Here is a 23,927-nt window from a genome sequence, read left to right as displayed (position 1 = left end):
TATTTATCTTCCTATTAATATATCATTTATTTCGTGGCGCAGCGGGTATGTGGGTAAAGCGAAATGCTTGCAAACATTTAAAGCACTTGCCATGGAAGATTCTGGTTAAAGGTCTCTTCTGTATTTAATTACTTAATTTCTTCTCAGGTGAGCAGAGCATTTATTGTTCCCCATTAGCAGGTTCTTAATGTTTGAACCACTCCGATCTGATCCTTTTCCCCAAGCCTTATACGTGTCCTCTATTAGAGTCATACTTCCAGCGTAGGACTTTGCGGCAGCCGCGTTTGTCATCATCCCGGGCTACAGTGTATTCTTTCATTAAGCCTTTGTGTCTCACAACCCGCTTTTACGGCGGGTTGTGTCGTTCGTATTTTTTAAATATTTAACCTAGTGGTCCTTATCTTGCATTTTATGGCTCGAGCGAGAGGCGCATTATTCTTAGCGTTTACCGGAGAAAGGCGATCACACGTGTTGTGTTTTCAAAGTGCATAAAACGGAGACGAGATGCACAGATATTAAAATTACATACCGAAAGCAAAGCAACATGCAGATCAGACGTAAAAGACTTCGGTATTTAAAGCATTAAAAAAAAATACTCTGATCGCAGTAATCAGTATTGCTTAGTGAAATAGCGTTGCCATTAAGTAAATGTGAGATGAACGTAGTACATCGCCGACCAGCACCTTCTCCACTTATTGCCAAATTTAAATGCGTGTAGCGTAATAATAGGGCTCCGCAGCGCAAAAGGTTCGGCGTTTCCTGATAGAAAAGTTTTCCCCTTTTTATTTATTGCGCTCATTTTCCTGCGATCGTAGTATTTGAAGGTGCCGTTTGCGATGCATTACACATCCCTTCGAGATGTTAGGCTCATTTTGATCGTATATAGCCTATTATTGTTGGCCGTTGGTTACATAGTCAGTGTGAAACAGAGAAACTGTTTTATTGAAGCAGGCGGATGATTACTTTATTATAAAATTAGGAATGTAAATAGCGATGATTATGCGAGTATTATGGAACCTATTGTAGAATAATGATGATAGTAGCAGCCGGAACGTGTGATGTGTAATAATCCAGTGAATTATATTTCTAGGTAAAGAAAACGCCCAGCCTAAGTAAACATATGCATAATTAATTTTCAATTAAAATATTAACTACTAGTAGTTGTAGTCTGCTGTGCATTCGTGTAACGGCGGCTACTATTGTGTAATGTTTTGCCGATCATAACTTTCAGATATTTGTAGCTGCCCCAAATCACACATAAAGACCGATGTTATTAAACAGCCCAGATTCTCTTCTCAGTGGAGGACTCACGATACTGTTCACCTGAATATTGCATGTTTTTGGCAAGTATTTAACCTTATAAACGACCTAGTGGAGCTGGCTTCCGACTGATAGGGGTATTTTAGTTTATTATTTAGTAATTAATGGCTGCGTAGTATTAAAATAGGTCCAAATCATCTGTTGCTTGTCTATGCAACTGTAAAGTAACTACCCTCTATTATAGATACTCTGCAATAATGCCATCTTTTTGTTCTGTAGCTTAGGTACTTCGTTTCTAACAAGCGACCAGCATCGTGTACAAATAGCCCAAGTCACCATAAAAGATAAGGACTGGCTTAACGTTTGGTGGTTCAGTGATTGGAATTGGCAATAAAGCAGTCGAAGAAGCAGTCTGTGAAGTTGCGTGTGCCATGCAAGCACTGGAAGACCTTTGTTTAATACGCTGTGCATGGGAGCGCTGTGGAGGAGCGTCTGCTCGCGCTTTCAGACACACTGCGCGCGTAAGAAGAGTGATACAGTACAGCCAAATGTCATCTCTGACCGTTTGTGTATAATAGGCTCTGGTGGCGACGGCGTAGTGGGATCGAATGATATATATATTTAAGAGAGGTTTATAAAGCGGACAGAGACAAAGATCCATGATCAGACGAAGGGTGTTTTAGCTGCGTGGACTCTGCAGGGGATCACTGTACTTAAGGAGGTGTAAGCATGGTTTATTGGTTATTATTGTGTGAAACGAGTGAATGTTATGCTTGTTTTTCCACTGAAAGCGGCACATTTTACTGGCTAAATAAGTAAACATAGCTGTAAATAATGCATGTTTAGAGTGTCCATATGAAGTGGATCCCTGAGAATGCTGTTTGTACAAACAGTCACGCATAAGCTTATTCAGTGCACTGTACACATGTCACACAGGCACTGTACAAATAAAAATAGCAGGGATATGATGAAAAAAAATTATGAAAATGCCAGTTTTACTCAGTTTTCAAAGCAGTTTGCAACATACCTAATGGGTGCTTTCACTTGTACAGTGTATTTGATGTTGATAATTCAATATGCATATATACTTCAAATATAATTACATTCTGAAATATGCAAAACAATGGAATTTGTTTCAAGAGCGTAGATTTGGGCGTGGATGGCAGGTTCATGTCCCAAGTCTCAGCTAATATTGTGGGAGTGGTGTGTGTGTGTTATTTTATTTATGTTTTTTTTTTTTTTTTTGGGGGGGGGGGGGGTTAGGCCTTCCGGGCAGATTTGGCCCCTACCAACGTTGGGGGGGGGGGGGGGGGGGGTGGTGGTAGTGGTGGATACTTTTCCCAACTTGGACATGATGGAAATTAACTTCAAAAGAAAAGGCAAAGAGAGAAACAAAAGCTTTATTTCCTCATGTGGGAGATCAATGCAGCATTTTTGTTCTGCTATCTCTGCTATCGCACAAGTTCATCTTCTAAAATGAAACGATATAACGTTACGTCCACAGAAAGGCAACGATCTTCGCAGAGTTTTCAGTTTTCCCGAATAAATGCTGTAGCATTGTAAAGACAGAAAAGCCATAGGTGAATATCAGAATTTTTCACACCATAAAAAATACCGTTGCTAAATTCTTAGTGAGGTACATGTCCGTACAGGTAGGGTAATGAGGTCCTCAGCTTAGGCAGGGACAGAATGTGCCTGAGCAGAAATGTGTCCTGTTAATCTCGAATAGCATATGTGTAAAATCAATAATTGACTGAAAGCAGATGCCATGATTGTTGAAAAGGTATTATTGCGGAGCTGTTAATGGGCCCTCTCTTAGGGGAAAATGATTACAACAACTCGCAGCATTATATTCACATTAATTACAGCACATATACTATATGACTTGGGAGTGATTAAGTTTTGAATTTACTGGTGGCTTTTGATGGCCTAAGCACTTGTTTTTAGTGATATTTCGGTGCAATGCAGAATGAGTCCTTCTAAACTGTTCAAAGAAGGTTTTAGGTTTGACTTGAGAAAAGCTTTCCAGACCAAAGCCTTCGTCCATACCAGTATAATTCGTGGTGGTATATAAGGTGCCCCTGAATCCAGCCAGAAACCCCCGGACAATGAGAAGGTAAAAACCACTGGTCCACCTTAGTTACACAGCTGTGATTTTACTAAGACCAAATCCTAACTAAATATTTAAACCCCAGTGTTGCAGGATACAGCCTGCAAATATGATATTAATATTTAAAGATTTCATATTGTAAATACATTTGATTTAATTTGATGGAATTACATACATAATTGAAATTTTTAAATGCACTGAAATGGTGTCTGAGATATGCTTTTACTCTTAAAATATTTTTGAGGTAAACAGCTTTTGTCCTCATTCTCAAAACTCCGCTTCCTTGTTTTTCATATAGATGTTCATTTTATGCTAAAAATAAAGCGCACTAAAGTCACCCACTCCATATAAATATGGGATATTTTGATATGCCCGCTGTCTTCTTTGGGGATTTATTTTTACAGACGGAATTTCACTGAGGGTGTTTATATGCGAAGCGGCATCATTTTCCCTTTGCTGCTCCAGTGTTTTCGGTCGTGAGGATATGAACATGTGCGGCACCTTCGCTGATTACCGCTCCTTTTTGGCATCTTTGGGTATCTCTAGAGCAAACTCTGGCTCTTATTAAGGTTTTGGCAACTCTGTTTACCATGAGTGCAAGTCCAAAGTATGTTGGAGTCCCCTGGAAGTCTGCGCCCTTTGGGCTTGGTGTCATTATTCTCGCTACACCGATCACTGTTTCAGCCTGGGTGAGTAACACGAAGTGACGTTCTCCGCTATTATGGAAATGGAAATGGAAGGAATTGTTGTCTTTTTCCATATTTTGGTACAGTTTGGGGAGGGGGATACTGCAATGTTCAACACGACGTGAGGCTTGTACTTATGTTTTGTGATGGAAATTATTCGTGTAAACATATTCCTGGGTCTGACCTGCGTGAGTCACCAGGGAATTGATTCCCAACTGTCTCTTTGCATCGTTTTTTCTGAGGCAACTAACTTTCATTTCAGTTTTCTGTGAGACTGATTTTTTTTTTTGGCAAATAATATGCTTGTCAGTTTTGCATAAGATGACTTTACAATAGTAGGTGCTCTTACCATTTTGATTCGAGTTTCTCTCTCTCTCTCTCTCTCTCTCTCTCATTTTCACTGCCCTGATAAGATCTATTACAAAGTTCTTGAAGGCTTTTTTTGTCTGCTAAATCGAGAAAGACATTGTTTGGTGAGATTTTGCATTGAAAAGCGTGTTTCTCCGATGTGTGGTGCATTACTAAAGCAACAGTAAAGGAGGAAGAACTTTGTTACATAGGAGGGCCGTGCAGCACGTTGGGTGATGATGGTCACCCATTCGCCTCCAGGATGACAAAAGAGGGTTAGTATTTACATGTGCTGTTCTTTTTTGATGTCTTCTATTGGCTCTGTGTATGGCGTATTCTCCCATTGTTTGTATGAGTGTCCCCCACAATACTGCCCATAGCATGTGATTTTGTGTGTGCTGGTGTGGCCGGCCATCCAGAGTGTCCTCTGGCAGTGTGCCCAACGTTTCCTGTTCCCTGTACTGGATAAGCGTTTATGGAACATGAGGGGGATGTTCATTTATATCTACTGGCAGAATTTGTCCAGATGCAATGCATATTAGCTACAGTAAGGGTCAAGGGTCATGTGCCAACAGTGTGTGGAAGATTCTCATCCTCAGCTGCTGTAGCTGCCTGATCCTGAGATGTAGTCTGCCTCCTTAAGCGTGCGAAAATCCAGGAACAGCACACCTTCCTCCTTGTCTCGAGCTCCTGGGGACTGAGCTGTAATCCCATCCAACAGCACAGTGCTGTTACCTCTCCAGTGGCAGCACGAAGCCATTATTCCTCTCCAGGTCTCGTCACTGGAGCACTTGCAGTGCCTTGATGGGAATATCTAAAGTCTCTCCCTGCTGTGAATATTTCCCCTTCATTCCGGGGTGGCTGACGACACGCTGTCCATCATGTGTCACTGACAGTGCGATTGCGCTTGACATATAAGACTGGTTAAAAGACCTCTTCTTAAACAGCTGTATGCATGTTTCCCCACAATGTCACAAATGCAACCCTAAAGACTCTCCAGACAGTTACAGTAATTACCTCTGCAAACATTTATTTATGAGTAACACAGCCAGCACACTGGAGTCAGGAATTAATGTGACGGTGACCTTCGGGTTGAGTTGTGCTATGAAAAGAGCCCGTAGCAGGTGTGTTGAATGCTCTGTAATGACGTTACTGCAATTCCGTTTTCCAGATCTGCCTCCCATATGAGTGACATGATTAGTAAAAGGTATAATATGTTGTTTTAATAACATCAGAGTTCTGTTTTTAATTTAGCTTTTAGTTTTGATTTGCATAATTACACATACATCCTGTTATCACAAACTCCTACACTAATTATGCAGCTATATTGACATGCTTTCTTGTTCAAATTATCTTTAGGCTTCCGACAAACAAATTTTAGGTAACTGTTGTGTGCGTTACACAGTTGTCCTGTCTATTATTCAGGCTGCAGTGTTTGTTTGATACTGGCAGTGAATGCTCGCGTTTCCAACAGCAGGGGGCTTAGTGGTTGAGGACTCTGACTTGTATCATGACAGTTGCTCGTTACAGTTATCAAATGTGCTTCATCTGAACTGCTCTTAAAATATTCAGCTGCAAAAAAATAGTACTATTCCATTGTTTGATGTGTGTGTTTATAAAAATGTATGTTATGTTGCCGGTCATAACTATTACACGTAAAGACCATGCTTCCTTTGTTAGCTTGGAAACTGTCCCATTTAGTGGTGTTGAGCTGAAAGCATTTTGGGAGGCTTTCCTTGTTCCATGCTGGGATATCTTCTTGGTATCTTTACAATATTATCTGTTTTCGCAGTTGCACTGTAAGAGGATTTCAGCAACTCTACTGAGCACATTTTGGTTCTTTAGATAACTTCTCTATTCTTTCTTCAAACTATATACTTAAAGACATTTGCTATTTTCACCACGAACCTCCGTCCTTCTACATTATGACTTGAACAAATTTCTCTCTCTGAATCCAGTATCTCTGAAACAGTCTTTGTAGTCCTTTATTTTGAGGTGTCAAGTTAAGGTCATTAAGTGAGTTTTGTACCTCATGTTTTTTTATCATTTTTACGCGCTGTTCCTTATTCTTGCATGGACATGCCTTAAGAATAGTAATGATTTTAGGAGAGATATTTATGTTGCATTGTACAGACTGCTGATACTGAGAATTACGGAGTCTTATGCTTGTTGTGTGGCAGATTTGCCACATTGTTACCGGGGAATCAGCATCACCTCTGATTGAAAGGTCAGGAATAATACGGAATCTTTACGGTAAATCACAGATTTCTTTCACCCAATCCCCCTAAAATAACACACCTGCTTATTCCTTATTCCATCCGTCGTGTGTCTAAAATACCGTGGATGTGCCGTTTAAGAATCAGCTTTGTCTGCTTGGTTTAATTTTCCAGTGTGTTTAGGAACTGCTGTTATGCAGGAGATTACCCAGAGAATCCTGAAACAAACAACTTTGAATGTCTGAGTAGTTTGATTTCCTCTAATGATGGATCCTTTCATCACAATACAAGGACGCTGTAATATGTGGAGCAGGGGCCTGCTTACTATATTAGATACAAATAGTGAATCATGTGGCTCCAACTGAATACATACAGCATTGACACCGATTCAGAAGGGTCACTTGCTGCGATTGAACAGCTTAGACACTTGATCTGAGTGATTCTGAATGTGGTGTGATTGTTGGCGCCAGATCTTATTGTTCCCCGATCTCAGAGACGGCCACCATTAAGAGATTTTTGCACAACAATGTCAGGAGCATATACAGGGGCGGGGCTACAAGGGCACTGGTCCCAGCTGAATGCTGATTGGATCCCAGAGTGCCCCCCCCGTCACACACCGATTCAAAACATATGATTGGCTAATGGTAAGGTTGACCCCTCTGTATGAATTACAAAAATTCTTGTACCACCCACTTTTGAAAGAGCAATCTTTGAACTGTCCCTGACTACAGTGTCTAGACTTTATAGGGTATGGTATCATGAACAAAATAACAGTTCCATTGCTGAAAACGTCTCGTAATTGAGACAGGAGAATGACCAGGTTTGTTAAAGTTAACAGGAAGTCCACAAGTGCTAAAATAGATCAGCACAACAGCAGTGAAAAGAGAGGCATCTTCAAACTGGTCAACCCTTGAAATCATTCTGGAGATAAAAGGGGGTCTTATTTGATACTGCACAGGGTTACCTAATAAAATGGCTGCTGAACATATGCGCTAGAAATTTCTGTGGAGAGTTGAGTTTATACTCTCTGCAAAATGTCTCTTTTTTCACTTGTAGGATGTGAAACCAACATCTGTATGCTGCAATTTTTTTTTTTACTTCTGCCCAAACAGGCAACTTCATTTTTGTGAAAATGGTGAGATTAAGGAGAGGCTAGAAGACAGGAAAGTGCGCAGATGGATGATCACCCACACGCTGGAAACAAAAGGACTAATCTGCTGCTTATTGCTAAGTTCCCTCACCAGCAAAGGAATCAAAGAATTCAAAATGATGGGACCTGCAATCGCATTCCATTTTTGCTAGTCATGACTCCCAGGAATGAGAGAGTCACATCAAGGTTTGCGAATATACACAGACTGTCCTGTGTACATGTAGAGTGCCGTGCCTTGACCCCATAAAATCAGCCGATATTGAGGTTTCACAAATTTATCAGCATCCCACCAATTCCACCAATTATACCCCCGAGAATATCTGTGTAAATGTTCATGATTATGATGTTGTGCAGTTGGGGAAAACGGTGTCCCTTGCCTTGTGCCTTGTGCTGCCTACGACAGGCATCAGGCTGACGACAACCCCGTTCTGGGTAAGTGGTTCGGAGGTGGATGTGTATTTTTCACGTAACTCATTACTTATACAGTACTAGTAAAAAGTCTGGACACACATGCATTTAATGCATTTGTCTCTATTTTAGCAATATTATTAAGCTCTTAGTAAAAGACATTGAAGCAATGATGCAAGCAATGATGAAATACATATCAAACATCACAACAACCAAGAAGAAGGTTGAACATATCAATTTTTTCTCACATTTTAGACTCTTTAAAATAGCTCCTTTCCAACAATCTTCCAGATGTAGCCACCTGGAACGCGCCTCCGACAGTCCTGAAGGAGTTTCCACAAGTTCTGGGCTACAATTCACCTACGCTTCAATACAACTCATCCCCAACCAGCTCTGTGGGGTTTCGGTCGGGGGATTGTGGGGGCCAGGTCACCTGTCACAGCACTCCATCTCTTTCCTTGTTCACAAGATAATACTTACTACATAACCTTGAGGTGTGCTTAGAGTCGTTCTCTTGTTGTTCCTTTATGTTGGAATACAACAGGCCCTCTTGTGTCACTTGCAATTTGCCCTCGATGCTACAGCCAGGTTTCTAACAGGAACCAAGAAAAGACATCCGCCTTGAACTCTCTACCCATAAGGTCTGGCTACCCATAGAAAAGTCTGACTGCACGGTTTGGTCCCACAACACATCATTGAACTTCTAAACCATCACTCCACACCATGTACTCCTAGATCCTCTGATCAGTTGCTTTTATCCTGCTTAAAATGTAAAGGCGATCAGGTTTCTTCAGTAACGGAACACGCTTCCGTTTTACAATAGGTCATCCTCCGATATTTCCATTAAATCCTTTTCTAAAGACTTTTATTCTTTGGCTTTTGAAACACCCTGATGCAATGTCGCTGAAGAACTGTCTGTTTACATTTTATTTTTTCTTTCTAACCTTTTACTTTTGTCATGTGAATTTGTCCATATGCATTATACAGCAAAAGTGTTGCTTTTTGAATGCGCTCTATGAATAAATCTGACTTGACGTGGCTAGGTGTGTCCAGACTTTTGACTGTATGTTTGCAAAAATCAAATTTTAAGGCTCCGCCCTTTTCCCAAATCTGCCGTGACCTCACTCTGGGAGCATAACATACAGTACATTGTACTCCATTGCTGGAAGCAGACCATATATCGTAACAGCCATTACAACAGTGCTGAATGTATCTAAGCCAACCTTCTGTAGTAACTTCAAGGAAGTGATTTCGCGTCTCACAGACTGCTTTCTGTCTAATGATTTTCGAGCCCTTCTGCCAATTTGGGTCATTGAGCTTTTTTCAAGTTGCTATGGATTTGTGAGTTTCACTTTCTATAATCAGCATCTTTTCTTTTCCTTTGTGTTTCTTGGCCTGCAGTTCATCGTGTTCTGTTCCATCTCCATGTGAAGTTAATGCTCCGCGTTGCCCCCACAGGTGGTGAGATGATAGCATCTCTTTTCACTCCAAAATCGCTCTCGCTGGCCTCTATCAACCTTCTACATGCGGCCTGCTGAACCGAGGTTGCAGTGCCAACCTTTATGGACCGTTAATTATATTTCACCGTCTTTGAACCGTCTTCTGTGTTCACACCAGAGAAGGCTAGACGGGATTAAGTGGGAGTCACATCAGCAGAGTTGTGACACTGACAGCCAGAAATACTACAGAGAATAGCACTAAAGATGTCTAGTGCCTCTACCACAAACTTCCATTGATACCTATGTAGTACAGGTCACATTGAACCTATCACACGAAGGGTATACCTTGAACAGGATGTTAATCCTTTGTAGGGTTCATACTCATAATTTTGACTCATCACTTCACATGATCACATCTTCATACTGTGGGTTAGAAATTGCTATGCACGAACTACTCACAGAAAGAGCAGGGGTGGGATTTGAGCCCCAACCCCTACTGGCGTGACACTGCAGTTTTACCCACCAAGCCACTGTGCTGGCAGGCTGCTGCTCATATCACTCCTAGTAATTAAACTGGGGAGCCTGATCCTGGTAAATTTGTATTAGGAACCAGGCAAAAAAGGGATCTTGAGATTTAAATTAATTATAATGTATTTTTTTTCAGGACATTAACCTTATGCTAGGGCACCTTTTGCCTGTTCTTAAGTGCTTCCCCATGGGGCTCCCTAGCAGTTTGATGAGTGAATCTGCAGCTGGCGTCTCCCAGAAATAAAGTGGTAGACACTAAAAAGATATACCTGAGTCATGCGAGACGAATCACTATAGATTTGTTAGACCCCCCCCCAGGTGAATTCCTGAAGCCTTTCCTGCCATCGATTTATGTCATCGGTACCTCGACATGAGCGAAGGTTCCAGTGAGAAAACGTGTCATGGCCCAAGATGGCAGCCCCGGCGTGTTGAGAACTCTCGTCTGCGAGGCGGAGCCCCGTCTCCTGCTCTGCTACATTTGACTTCCTGTCCTTCACGTCGGTGAGCTGGTGGAAAATGGCCTCCCGGGGCAGCAGAGCAAAAGGAAATCGCTTTTCACCTCCAGCGAAGCAGGAAATGCGATACCTTTTCGTGCTGCAAACTAATCAGCTTTAGAAATGTATCGGTGTGTCCTCCATTTTTTTCCATTTGACATTGTCCTCATATGCTGGGGGCGCTGTGTGAGTTACTCTGATCACTCATAGGCTCTTAAAAAAAGCAGTCAGTTGACCAACCTGGAAACTGTCACCACACATCAAGTTTTGCTGTACATTATGCTGTACCTCTTATGAGAGGAATAAGAAGAGTCTTTTTGGAGGGAAAAAGGTAAAAATCAGGATTGCAGGAAGAGTTTATGTTATATCACTGATCAACGCTATTCTGTTGGTATCAGCATAGTTGTTGCGACAAACATATATAGGGCTTGCAGTGGGGTAGAGATGATTTGTCACTGCACACAGGGCCTGCTCGCTTTTTCGCAGTTTTTTGCTTAGCATAGATATTTCATGCTTTCATTTTTAATAATCAGGGTGGGCTTACACATAAAAGGGAACACCCATGGCATGGGGGCGTGGGGGCATTTACTGTGCATGTTCAGGGTCGGGGCAAAGCAGTGGGCAGCACTCATATTATACTGTATTAAATGCAGATCCGCTTGCAGTGCCACACAGCTGGGTCGCATAGTCACTGGCAGGCAATCGGAGACCAAGATGGAAGATTACGAGGGGGGGGGGCGCGCTACAGTCTACATCACTGTTAGTCAGGGGATGTTTACTTACTTTTGGGAAATGGTGCATCCACTTAGCTATCAGAAAGTCATCACGCGTGCAGTGTTGACGTTTCAGGCCTGGGAATCATTCCTGTCAAGGATGATAATAGCATCTCTCTGGACTCCATAACCACAGACAGCTTATCCTAGGATATGAGGGCATGAGGCGTAGCCCTGGATGGGACGTGTTAATAACTCGGTAATGTTTACAAAAGATGGGGATAAATATCTGGAATCAGCAAGAACATACATTTAGTTTCTACACTGGTAGGAACCAAATCAGCCCCGAATCCCCCCCCCTAAACATACACGGTACCCTCATATTATTGGTAGGGGTATGTCCCTACCCTGCAGACCCAAATCTACACCTTAGATGTAGTATTAAGGGACATATTCTATTATCCAGCCATGCTAATAATATTTACAAAAATGTTCTACTTACAGTATGGTACTGGAAAGACATGACAGCATATCTTTTTTGTATGCCTTGCTAACAGTGTGGACATTTTGACTCTTGAATGGAAGATGGTGGCATGAATGCATGTACAGGCTCTGTTTTCTCTCCCGGTATTCTGAACTCACCAAGGCTACAGGTATTGTTGGTGTGTGTGACTGTCATGGCCATTGTCACAGTGTGCATAAAAGGATGAGAATAGAATGAGCAGCTCGTAGCGGATGAAGTGTGGCTTTGGAATTACAGACGGTCAGTACAAGTACAGCTTTCACTTTTCTGCTCTGTTTCCACATGCATGGAAGGTCAGGTGTTAATATGTTGGCAGATGTGTTTTTCTGAGGCGGAAAGTTAAATGTTCAAGATGTTGTTGTTGAGCAGACTTTATTCATTTCATAAATTGAGCCTTTGAACTAAAGAGCTTATGGGTTTTCCCAAAAGTGTTATGACTGTTTAGCAGTGTTTCCAAACCAGGTGCTCATGAACTCACAGATGGTCCAGTGCTTTTTCTCCCGCCCTGCCAGACAGTCCATATTTCTACTCCAACGTAGATTGCCTGTGGGTCCCTGAGGACTGGGTTGGGAAACATCGCTGTGGAGGGGGACCCAGGGTGAAGGGTACAGTTTGGGTAATTCTTTTGTCTGTTGAGTTTCTGTCCTGGTTTTTGCCATACGAAGGTAGCACCATTTCCCAGTACCAAGCGTTAGCCATTGTTAAGCTCTTGTTCAACAATATCTGGGTGACAGCTTCTCATGTAGGATTAAAGTCCCAAACTGAACAGTGACGGCACTCTTCCCTTTCTTTGACACACGGCTACTCGGGATCCATTTATTTCTGCCAACTTATTGTGACAGAGGACTGTCATCAGGTGTCATCAACAGGGAGAATCAAGCCGTCCGCCTCAGCTTTACTCCCAGCGAATAATCATATAAATAAATGGCTCTGTGTTACTATGAAGTCTGTTTGTTTTAACTAAAGTGACAATGTTAGTAGGGAACCAATCAAGGCCAGAGATTAGGCTTATAGGACTGTGTGCTTTGCTTTATTTGTTTTTAGTTTCACTTTCATTATCATCAGAGGTGGATAGTTCAGGTCCAGAAAGCAAAAATCCAGACCAAGATTTTGTTTCAACCAGCTAACGCGAGTATTGGCAGAGTTTCTCTGAGTTTTTGATTTTTGTAAAAGCTCAGTTGATCGTGCTGCCCTGTGGGACATTCTGAAACTTCACAGACTCCCCCCCCCCCCAAAGTTGCTGGACGTCATGGCCGGCCTGTAAAGTACATTGGTCCCGTGAGTGCTGTGCATATTAAAGGGAGAACCTCTGCATTCTTCACAGTCGATTCTGGGCTTCGCCGGGGGTGTGTTCTTGCTGCTACTCTGTTCAGTATTTGCATGGACTTGGTGCTGGGCAGGGTCGTGGGGTCCAGCGGCTGTGGGGCATCTGTTGGTAAAGAAAGATTAACTGATCTTGACTTTGCCGACAATGCTGTGATCTTCGCGGAGTCAATGGAGGCTCTGATCGGGGCTCTCGAGAGACAGAGCGAGGAGTCTGAGTGTCTGGGCTTGCGAGTGTCCTGGATAAAAACCAAGATCCAGGCCTTTGATGACCTCTTGGGCACAGCCATCAGCAGTGTGTCTGTCTGTGGAAAGAATGTCGAGCACATCAAGAAGTTCACTAACCTCGGCAGCGACATTCATGTCCCTGGTGACTCTTCCTATGAAGTCAGTAGATGGACTGAGACAGCATGCATGACCATGAGGTCGCTGGAAAGGGGTGTGTGGCGCTCCTGGTATCTTTGTAAGAGGGTACATTGTTGGAAGTTGAATGGATGTTCTGTTTGGGTTTCTTTTTTGTCTTAAATGAATTTATGCTGTGGATGAACGAAGATCCAGATCCAGTCCTGGTGCTCCCTGTCTTGCTGTATGGCTGTGAGACATGAACTCTATCCAGTGAACTGTGACGAAGACTGGACTCCTTTAGTAATATGTATGTTTGGAAAATCCTTGCGTACCGCTGGTTTGACTTTGTGTCGAATGCGCGGTTGCTAGAGGAGTCCCGAATGAGGCACATTGCCTGCATTGGGAGGGAGCATCAGTTACGGCACTACGGCCATGTGGCACGTTTCTCTGAGAGTGAAACGGCTCGCGGGATCCTCATTGCTGATGCACTTCGAATGCACAGAGTGTAATTAGTAATACAGTACTGTAAAAATATATAGAAATACATAATCTGAAAATAAAAGGGGTGTGCATTGTCCCCCACAGTCACCAATTCAAAGCAAACTTTACTAGACGTCTCTGTGTCATGTTGTCTTAGAGTTATTATAACAGTTATTACACCCTTTGTAGCATGAATGGATGCTCAGGCCTTTCAGGCAACCTGACTGTAAGTGAATGTGATGTGCACATACCAATATTCAAAAATTAATTAATAATGAAATCTGGCCATTAACTCTTTTCTTAGTTAGCAGATGATTTGTTCTTTCAGGCTTACAGTACCAGCTGTTGGTGATCCAATGACAATAATTAGCATAGTTTTCTACCCATTGTTTAATACTTTTTCATAAAATTTCTCATACAGTATTACTCCAACATTATGGTTTATGGCTGGGAGTGAATAGATTAACGTGGTTTAGTATTTTTTTGTTCTCCAGCTTTGTGTAGGAATATGCACTTCTCTTACACCCTCGTAACACCCCCGCCATCTTCGTTTTCTGCCAGAGAAGGATTACTGTCTCAGAAAAGTACTTCTTGTTTGCCCCTCGAGTCCAAAAGTTGATCAGATCTACGCAGCAAATCCTTTTTATCTTTAATACAATGATGATTTATTGGATTGTGGAAAATGAAACAAACAAACAAAAGAGAGGGAAAAAAAAGCACTTTCCGCATATGACCCAGAAAGTGAGAAGCTGTAACGGGTAATCTGATAACCAATTTGAAACAGTGTGTTTAACAAATGGGGGAAGATGTTATTTTGTGTACTTAATAGGTTGTTTGTCATATATAGTTCTGTGACATGTTCCTTTATCGTTTAGCGAATAATCCCACAAATATGTTTTGCTCGAGGTGACATGGTGGCTCAGGATTGGTGGCTTGACATCCTCTGCACTCTCTGTGGCCTTTGCATGTTCTGCCCGTTCATACCCTCTAGTTTGTGAATGTGTTTGCCCTGCAGTCGACTGGCATCCCATTCTGGGGGCACCTTTTGCCCTATTTGCCTGTTAAAGATTCCAGTCTCTTCCACAGCTTGACCAGGGTACATCGTTGGAAGTTGAATGGATGTTCTGCTGTGCATGAGCGATATTCATGGACGGCTCCTAGTTGTGCAGATATCCTCATCCATTTTCACTTACATAACAGATTATTTGGCTCTTTTACTGGCTGTTTTAGTCGTAAGCATCGACCATAGTCCTACAGTTACACGAGCTTTGAGATCTCTTCGCAGTCGTTAGTACTTTCTGTAAAATTGCTTCACCCTGCCGGTGGGGAGCGTCCGCACTTGGCTTCTTTGTCCTTCGTGATTTAAGTGATTTCCTGTTTATCTGACGCTATCTCCGAGGCTTGTGTCGCACACATTCAAAACCCGGAATGAGCTTCTGGGCCTGACACGTGCCGATGCTATTTAGAGCAGGGAGGCTTCAGATGAACAGCGTTCAGAAGTAGTCACTTGTAGCTATACCGCTTTTGGGGTTTTTCTGCTTAATTGCTGACTATCCGCTTCAGTTACTCCCTCAAGCTCCTTCCTAGCCCCTATCTAAATCTGTGCTGAAAGATGAGCATAGTAATCACTCCTTAGCACTGGAGTTAGTTGAATTCTGTGTCTGTGTGAATGTTGCATTTTTTTTCCTTCGCTCTTTGTCATTTTCGTGAATATTAAGTAATCGGTAAAACAGCACAAATGTTATTTTTTCAAAATACCCAGTTTCTTCAAGACCTTTAGCACCAAAACAAAGTCTCTATCAGTGGTTGTGTTTTTTTCTGACACAGAATTGGACACGGTGATGAATAGGGGGTGAAATGTGGAGTAAAATATAAAACAATAACCCTGGAGATTCAGGGACGCGACTGAACCCGCTCCGGAGAGACATCCCTGCTTTCGAGCGAGACTCTACTCTCTGGTTATATCTCAACTCCCCATCTCTTTGAAAATGATACAAAGCAAAGGAGCGTCCGCTGGTGTTTCAGGGCCTGTGCCTTAAGCCCACGGGTCCTGCTGCATATGACTATAAGAGCCTCAGATCTGACTCTGCTGTTCTGGAGCGATCTTTCAAAGGCATGTCTTGGGCGAGAGCTGCAAATCGTGCTTGGGAGGACTTGGCGTGTTATTAGCGTATGTTATTAGCCTCGCGCACTCGCTGCTCTATGCCCGTGTGCAGGATGCCGAGAGCCGAGCGTTCCTGCCCAAACCGTCATCATTACTCAAACTGACTGCATGCTTCAGATACTGCCTCCATTAAACGAAACCTCATTCTAAACGCATAAGGGCTGTATTACTGCTCACCCCATTTCCCAGATTAGGCTACATAATAAGTAGAACCACATACAGCACCTCACGTTGCTTTATTGCAGTAGTTGCACTCATTTGTGGAGTAAGTTATTGAAAAACGACCTGGGGAAATAGCTCTGGAAAAGTACATGTCGTAAGAGTTACCTTTTATTTGTGGGAATTCTCAAGTCGTTTAACAGGGGTATTGGTTTGTAGCTAGTTAGCCACTCTACCCTGCGTCTGTCTCATCTATCATTGAACACTCGGCAGATTTCAAATTAAGTCGAATTTTCTTTTGCTCTGCAATACACCACATTTATAGAAAACCTTATAATCTTGTCATGGCCATTTTAAACACTTCCAGCTGCACAGAATCCCCTCAAGGGATATTTCCTCGTCACCGTACCCAATCGACTGCCACAGGAATAAATGGAACCCAGGACCTTGAACAGTTTGTTTTTTTAAAAGATTTCCCCACGGCGACCGGTTCAAATTGTCTTGTGGAGCGCTCAGTAAACAGTACAGACTTTGTCTGCATGTTTTATACGGAGCCGATAGGCGGAATAGGTATGAAAAGATAAAAGTGAATAGCAGTGAGGTTTCTGTGATTGTTCTGTGTTGGGAAACCGCTGGGTGACAAAGGGGGCTTTTGTGAAGCGGTCGCGGAGATGTTACGGCTCCGTCGCATGGAGATATGGGGACGGCACACACTTATTTATTTTCTTGGGGAACCACTGTAATTCCTGTGTGACGAATACCAGCATGGGAAGTGTGGGATTTGCACGTTTCACACGCTGTGAGTCGTGTGGCTCAGTCTGCTTCCTCTCTCGTACTGGGTGTTACGGATTAAGAGAGGTTCTGGTGCCAAGAGTCGCGTCACGGACAAATTGAAGAGAAGCTTCAGTCGCCTACTGTTTTCACATATGCTGCTCACTGTTTTGCAGTAATGGCATCGCTTGACACTCCATGCAGTATTGACATTGATGGCTAAATTCCCAAGTTGCTTTGGTGTTCAAACCTGCCATTGGACCTGAACTCTCTGGCTTAAACACCACTCAGTTTTTGTACATGTGGCTTGTACCGGATGTTCTTCTCTGTGTTGAGCTCAAACCCCAGTTTATTTAATACCCATCAAATGGCGTTGGCTTTAGCAGCACTGAGTTTGCTATTCATTGTCGTACGCCGTATTTGGTAGCTGATTCCGTGAAATCCTCAGATTTCTACCCCCTGTCGAAATCTGTGGCGAAAGATTAGTATAGTAATCACTCCTTAGCATTTGAGGGAGTTGAACTCTCTAGTATCTGTGACAATATTTTTTTTCCTTCACTCTTGTCACTTTTGTGGATATTAAGTAATCAATAAAGCAATAGAAATGCTTTCATATGGACAGGGTACATGGTGCCTTTGAAGGTAGGAATGATGAGTGGTGATGAGTTGGGCCTTTAGCACAGTCATCTAGTAGCTATGGTCAGCCTGAGTGGCATTGGGGGTGGGGGATAAGGGGGCAGGTACGGTAAGTCCTGGGCAGATTAATGACTCTGAGATCGTCTCCCATCGCTGGGATGTTTGGGAATGTCCCAGAAGTGAATCCGTGAATAGTTTCCAGTATATTGTAATGCAGGTCATAATTTTAACAAGATTTAGATGCGAGCATGTAATAAAATCTCATTAGTTTTTAACAACTGGAAACACATCATTACAGCATGCCATCAAGCATGATTAGATTAGCTCCTTTAAAGTGTAGGTACTTGTACGAGAGTGTGGTGAAAATTAGGAAATAAAGAATTATCTATGTGCTTATGTGCAAAAGCCGGTGTAAGTACTGTACAACCCTTCCAGACATCACACCCTAAAATTTGATGTATATATTGTGTGCAACCAGAGGAAAAGAACAGTAATATATCAACATTAATGAGCTTCTCAAGAATGAGCTTCTAGGAGAATTTAGTATTTTTCCTGGATACAAACCAACACAGCAATTGTATCACTTCTTCTGTCAGGCTTTTCTGTTAACAGTAATTGAAGCTCAACTAGATGTAAACAGTAAATCTCTTCAGGAACCTGCAGACTTTATCACTTCCGTTTGGTTCTCAAAGTACCTCAATATACCTTGAAAATAGATTACCAAATACGTCTGCTTATTCTCTCAATGTATATTTGTCAACGGCATAAATGTAAAAATGCAATGTAACACAATATTTAATGTAAAAATAGTATTTAATCTATTGATTAATTATGTTCATTATTCTACTACCAATATTTGGGAAAATTACTGTAACCATACATCTGACATATATGACCAGGTGAAGGTAGGAGATTCTCGTCATTTATTAATATTCCATAACAGGTCATAGATATTCAGGGTTAAGGGCGACATATTGGTTCAGTGGGTGGCACTGTTGCCCCCCACCCCCACCCCCCAGTTTGCATGTTCTCCTACACAAACACATGGGCTTTCCTCTGTACGCTCCAGTTTCTTCCATCTGTTCAAAAAAATATTCAGATATGCGTCTATAAATTCTCCACAGTGTGTGCATATGTGTGTCTAGCAAGTCACTGGCATCCTGCCCGAAGTGATCTCTGCATTACGCTCTGTGACACCTGATTCCATGTGACCCTGTGCTGGATAAGCGTTTGGAAAATTTATGAATGGATGGATGTTCACTTCAATTTAAATTTCATGATATGAAAGCTTATGTATGTACAAAGGTGACAAATGATCCTGCTGGAAAATATCACTAAAGCACGTACAGAAACAGACAGAATTACATTAATGACATTTACTAACTGAATTTACTTATCTGCGGGGAAAAATGCAGGACAAATAGAAATGTTTATGTTACATAACTGGCAATTTCCACATTGTAATGAGGTAAGGTTAATGAGGTGTAGCGAGCTTTGTATTTCCAGTTTTTTAAAAAGGGCACACAGGATGGGGCAGCTCGGCAGGGACAGTGCTGGTTGTCTCTGCATTCTGAGGATGGGGGGGTCGGACCTGGACCCCTGCATGTGTTTTTTTTTTTTTTTTTCAAACAGATACTGAACGGCTGAAGCGGCGACCCGTGTGAGTGTGACAGACACTTCATGCTGATTCCTGATTGGCTGCTTCTATCTGAGCTGGATAAGCTGAGTAATCTCATTAGAAATTTTGTGAATGAGTGTCTGGTAAAAAAAATAAAAAATTTACAGAATACAGCAGAAGGACTGAATTTCTGTTAGATTCCAACCAGATGTTAGAACTTTATTCAACAACCACATGATTGTGTACACGTAATTGTGTAATTCCCCCGCTGCATTTCCTGGTCCTGACATCACACACAGTACACGAGTAGCAGATGTAAACAAAATGCTGCGAATACAATGGATCGTGTAATACAATCCATCCAGCAGACATCCAAAGCAGGGTGCGTACAAGTGTCAGAGAGCAAGTAACAATGGGGTTAAGTCTCTTCCTCAAGGGCTCAACAGTGACATCCCTCTGCCGATCACAGGATTTGAACCAACGCCCTTCCAATCAAGGACAAAGAGGGTAAACTTTCAGAGGCGTGTGATGGCATCCATCTGATTTTCACATCATCATTCAGTACAGGGTCTCACGGAGTCTGGATTTATCCCAAGAAGCTCAGGGCATGAGACAAGGGACCACCTGGATGCCAGTCGAGGGCACCTCGTGTTTTTGGACTGAAGGAAACTGAAGCACACGCACAAAGGAAGACATGCAAACTCCGGAAAAACTACACTATCAGCTTATCGGCTTGCAAATTACTGCAAACGAGTGCATAAATATACATAACTTGTACTGAAACAACAATAGATCCTGTCCTGTTCCAGCTTGCTAATGATCGTGTGGGTGGTGGGTGTATGTGTGTGTGCGAGGGAGGGGGGTGGAGGTTCATTCAGCCACAGTCACTCTTTAACCTTGAAGGCTGCTCTCATGATGTAGCCAGAAGTATGGTAGCCGTTTGGGGGTTTATGCATGTTTTCTAGGATGTTTTCTGGAACAGGTGGTGCCCCATGTGGGAGGGGTCAGTGACTGTTGTGCTGGTTCTTCATGGAGGGGTTCATTCAACGACCTGATTTCGCAAGATGTCAGCCCATCATACCTACTCTGAATTCATATATCTCACGCTACAGAGGTAATTTTCCTCTGATCTGTGTTTTTAAGTCAGATGCATATTGCCAGTATGCGTATAGGAAAAGTGCAGTAAGGATACAGACATCAACATGTTTCGACTCAAAGTTCATGCACGGTGTTCCTTAATTTGTTGAAGAACTTGATGACAGTCAGCCTTCCCATACGGAAAGGTTTTTTAAAAATAACATCTGATAGCGTTTTACCCAAATCATATAACCTCTTTATATGACACTCGAAATAAATATACAGTCCCTCCACAATTATTGGCGCCTCTTGTAAAGATTTATAAAAAGGCTTAGAAAAAAACCCACCTTTTGGTGAAGTAGTTTTATATTACACTGAAAAAAATGACAAACATCCAACCTTTCATTAAGATAAATTTATAGAAAGAAAAACAAATCCTTCATCAAGAAATAATTATTTTCTACAAAAACACATGCGCCCCAATTTTTGGCACCCCAGGATATAATATTTTGTACAACATCCCTTTGCCAGTATAACAGCACTGAGTCGGTTGGAGAATACAGAACAGGGCATCTGAGACCATTCTTCTTTACAGAATCTCTCCCAGTCTTCCAGGGTTCGAGGGCATCTCTTCAGCACTCTCCTCTTCAGCTCAGCCCACAGGTTTTCAGTGGGGTTCAGGTCAGGGGACTGAGATGGCCATGGCAGAAGCTTGATTCTGCAGTCAGCTAACCGTTTTTGTGTTGAGTTGGACATGTGCTTAGGATCACTGTCCTGCTGGAAGATCCAATGAAGGCCCAGTTTTTGTTTCCTGGCAGCAGCAGCCAAATTTTGATTTAAAATGTCCTGGTATTTCATGGAGTCCATAATGCCATGTACCATAACGAGGTTTTCAGGGCCTTTGGAGGAAAAACAGCCCCAGAACATCACAGAACCTCCAACATATTCTACATTTGGGACAAGGTTCATTTCATTATAACCATCCTTCTTTTTACGCCAAACCTACCATGAATATTTATGGTCAAAAAGTTCCACTTTTGTTTCATCAGACCATTGAATTTGGTTCCTGTTAAAATTGTAGTAGTGTTTCACAAACTCCAGGTACTAATGTTTGTGGTTAACTGAGAGAAAAGGCTTCTTTCGGGCACACCTTCCAAATAATCTGTTAACATGAAAGTGGAGTCGGATGTTTTTTGAGACGTGGTCACCCCAAGATTTTATTTTGTCTTGTATTTCACCAACCATGATCCTTGGGGATTTTTTTGCCTCTTTTACGATCCTCCGCATTGTACATGTCGAGAAAATAAACTTGGTCCTCTTCCAGGCAGGTTTGTAACAGTTCCAGTTGTTGTCCACTTTTTTATTATTGCCCTAGCAGTAGAAATGGGCATTTTCATGCGAGTAGCTAATTTTCAATATCCATTCCCTGACTTATGAAGTTCAGTACACTTCTCCCTCATTTGGTCTGTGTGTTCTGTTATCTTTCCCATGTTGATGGATGACTAAGGGAATTTGGGCTCTGTGTCACCTCATGTTTGTACCCCAGTTAATCAGGAAGTCATGGATTACAGCTTGAATGGTCCTGCGCACTCCAGTCAACTCAAAGATTCACATGGACAACATGCTTCAGTTACATTGTGTCCACCATCATTTCCAGGGATGGCAATAATTTTGGGCGGCACTGAACAATGTGTATTAATATACGCATATTACATTGTTTTGTCAAACATGAAAGTTCTACATTGATGATTGTTAAATTAATGTTTTGTCAGTATTAGTTTTTAGGCATAATTCTTTCAACAAACTCAGTGCCATCGTGGACAGTGGTTCCACAGAACTAGACTGAGAGTTTTGAAAAGGAAACATTCGTTTTCTTTGATGCATTCACTTTGCTTTCTGAGAACATAACAATCGTGCTGAATTTTCTAATGTCTAATTAAACCAGCTGAATGTGGAGAGATCATACACGCCTTTCATTAGAATAATATAAAGCAATATGAAACTTTTTTAAAGAAAAAAACAAGCAATAACCTTGTATTTCATACTCAAGTCATATGTTATCATATAGAGTAAAATGTAAAGTTCATGTAAAAGTATATTTTTCCTATAGCCTTTTCTCTTGCGTACCTTACATGTCAAGTGTGATTTTTGGTATGAATGTGGCCATAACTCTATTTAAAAAACACTTACACAAGTAAAAAACAAATAAAAATAAAATAAAAAACAAATAAAAAACATCATGCATTGTATATATAATATACATATATATATAATTTATATACAAAAAATATCTTATATGAACCTTGTGGCTTTTTCTCCTATGGGTTAGTTGGTTGGTCTTAAACTGGAAGTAGCTTTTTGATTGCAAGCTATTGTTTATGTTGAATCTTTGTATCGTCCCATAAAGAAAACTCTGATCGCACGTCGGCTGAAATCTGCGCCGGTTACTCCTTAGCCTGCAAGTCACACATTTGAAAACTGTTTGCTTGCACCAGTCCTAGCTGGTCTGTTGTTGGTGTCAGCATGTGAATGGTGCATAAATGCGTACTACTTACCTGCAGACACAACGTTCTTTGGGAATTCTGTTTATCTTTAAAGGAGGGAATCATCAGAGCGGTTATATGCTGATGTTAAAAGTGAATGTCGAGTGCTTCATTGTTGTGGCATTTAGGGGTTACGACGCAGTCAACCTCACTGGCTATTTTATGCCCCGATTTTCTGCCGATTGATAAAAAAATAAAATGAGTCGAACGTTAAAGGCACTGAAGGGTCCTTGGTGTTTTCGCTGCTTCCTGGTAAGATGTCCTCTGTAATGTACCTGTCGTTAAGAACCAAAGGTTTGTGACAGGCAATCTGTCTGCGTTTCTCTCCAGGGTAGCTACAAATAGATTCCGATACTGTCCTCCTTGTCTGTAGTAAATGGCCAAACTGTTATCGTCCCTTCTTCTTGTCTGGAATTCACACAATTGTGTTTCGTGCAGCCTGAAGCCTTCTTTGTAATGCACTGAAAGATTTAATATAATGGTGTAATTTTTACCATCTGAAGCAGTTTAATAATTTACAAAATGCATTATTATGTTAACCTGTGTGGCAGCAACACTGGTAAATTTAATATAGAACTCCTTTAAAGTCATTTTTAAATTTTTCATGAATTGATTGACAGATTAAATCTACCTTCAAATTTTAATTTGCAATTATCTTTGACATTTTCTTTGTTGCTGGCTGTTGCCTCACGCCTCTGTTGCCTCACGCCTCTGGGACCGGGATTCGAGTCTCTGCCCGGGCTCCATGTGTGTGGGGTCGGTACATCCCCCCCGTTTTGTCATGGGGATCCCTCTGAGTGCTCTGCTTTGTCTGAAAACATGCTAAGGGGAATCAGAGTTACCAGATTGCGAAGGGTATGTGTGTGAGCCCTGCGATGGGTTGGTGGTCATTTCCTGCCTTGTGCCTGTGGCACTGGACCCCCCCCTCGCACCCCC

At 41.9% G+C, this 23,927-nt stretch overlaps 1 protein-coding gene across 6 annotated transcripts in view; it reads left to right on the top strand.

The window, feature by feature from the left end:
• Nucleotides 1-23,927, top strand: part of LOC125709623 (beta-1,3-galactosyltransferase 1) — a 90,019-nt gene that overhangs the window by 155 nt on the left and 65,937 nt on the right. For 2 of the 6 annotated variants that reach the window (XM_048978257.1, XM_048978256.1), the window contains exon 1: nt 3,874-4,059. The exons of 2 other annotated variants lie outside the window; for them this stretch is intronic. The gene's annotated coding sequence lies outside the window, so the exon portion shown is untranslated. Of the gene's footprint in view, nt 1-3; nt 148-3,873; nt 4,060-7,732; nt 9,219-23,927 lie in introns of those variants that run through there. 2 more of the 6 variants (XR_007382772.1, XM_048978255.1) reach the window with 2 other exon arrangements.

This window comes from Brienomyrus brachyistius, chromosome 16 (assembly GCF_023856365.1).
Source record: "Brienomyrus brachyistius isolate T26 chromosome 16, BBRACH_0.4, whole genome shotgun sequence".
NCBI classification, from domain to species: Eukaryota; Metazoa; Chordata; class Actinopteri; order Osteoglossiformes; family Mormyridae; genus Brienomyrus; species Brienomyrus brachyistius.
Note: the sequence above shows the minus strand (reverse complement) of the source record. Positions and strands in the feature narration are given on the sequence as shown.